This window comes from Bactrocera latifrons, unplaced genomic scaffold (genome assembly GCF_001853355.1).
Source record: "Bactrocera latifrons isolate USDA-ARS-PBARC rearing strain unplaced genomic scaffold, ASM185335v1 scaffold_303, whole genome shotgun sequence".
Classification (NCBI taxonomy): Eukaryota; Metazoa; Arthropoda; class Insecta; order Diptera; family Tephritidae; genus Bactrocera; species Bactrocera latifrons.
Window position 1 is genome coordinate 231,253 of NW_017536664.1, and position 1,263 is coordinate 232,515.

Consider the following 1,263-nt stretch of genomic DNA (forward strand, 5'->3'; position numbering starts at 1 on the left):
CGTCGATTTAATAACTTTGCTTCCATCAAAGGGGCATCGATACTGCCTTACTGCCGTCGATCGCTTTACCCGATTTCCAGAAGCCATACCGCTAGAAGACGCACGAGCCGACACTGTGGCACGTGCATTCATGCTGAACTGGATCGCCCGCTATGGCGTGCCAGCCAGAATCACTTCAGATCAAGGTATGCAGTTCAAATCAGATCTTTTTAATAAACTCAAYAACCTCCTAGGTGCAAGACACATCGTAACCACGGCTTACCACCCACAAGCAAACGACCTCGTTGAGAGACTTCATCGTCAGCTTAAAGCAGCATTACTCTGTCACAACGAGTCGTGGTGCGACGCTCTATCGGGGCTACCCTGGCGGAATTAGTTTACGGCGAAACCATTCGCATACCTGGAGAATTTCTCGCACCATCCTCACGAGACCTCAGCACACCTGAACTCATAAAAGTTCTGCAAAATCACCCCCGTGGACTTACACCTGCAGAAATGTCACGCCACGCTAAGCATCGCGTTTTTAAATTCAGGGACTTGGATCACACTAGCCACGTTTTTGTCCGCCGCGGACAAATTGATCCTTCATTTAGCCATCCATACGACGGCCCATACCGAGTCGCGGCCCGATACGCCAAGTGTTTCACCCTTCATATCAATGGAAAAGACATCCCAGTTTCTATCGAAACCGGCGTACATCGTAGCGAATGATCAAGGAACACTCGACCACTCGGACGCAGTAGGCTCAAACGGTAGAACGAGGGAACAATAAAAAACACGTTCATTTCGCAACCTAATTTATTTCACAAAGAAGGGGAGACATGTGGTGGTAACCACATTACCAAAATGCAGCCCTGACGAATTTCCTTCATTACTGACGTTTCCACTGTCCTTCGTGTCAGTGCCCGCTTTGTCTGTAATGCATACAGAAGATATCCTTCTTCTATCTTTTGCTCTTGCTAAGCACACACGTGTTTTAACGACTCGTGAAATTTAACCAATTCCTATTCAACAAAGTTGAGAGACGAAATAGATAAAAGTTATAAATTAACCACTCGACATAAGAAGATTTATTTAAGTTTTGCAATTAAGTAATCGCTTTATAGGGTCACCGACGCTTCCTTCTGGGTGTTACAAACATCGTAACAAACTTAATATACCCTGTTCAGGGTATAAAAATAAATGCATTTACACGCAGCGATGTCAAATAATTTTCCGGCGGTCGTTTTTTTTAGAGCTCAAACCTATTGGGTTCCTTAAAAA

General features: G+C 44.9%; 1 pseudogene; it reads right to left on the reverse strand.

The window, feature by feature from the left end:
- Positions 1-1,263, reverse strand: part of LOC108970635 — a 28,453-nt pseudogene that overhangs the window by 16,447 nt on the left and 10,743 nt on the right.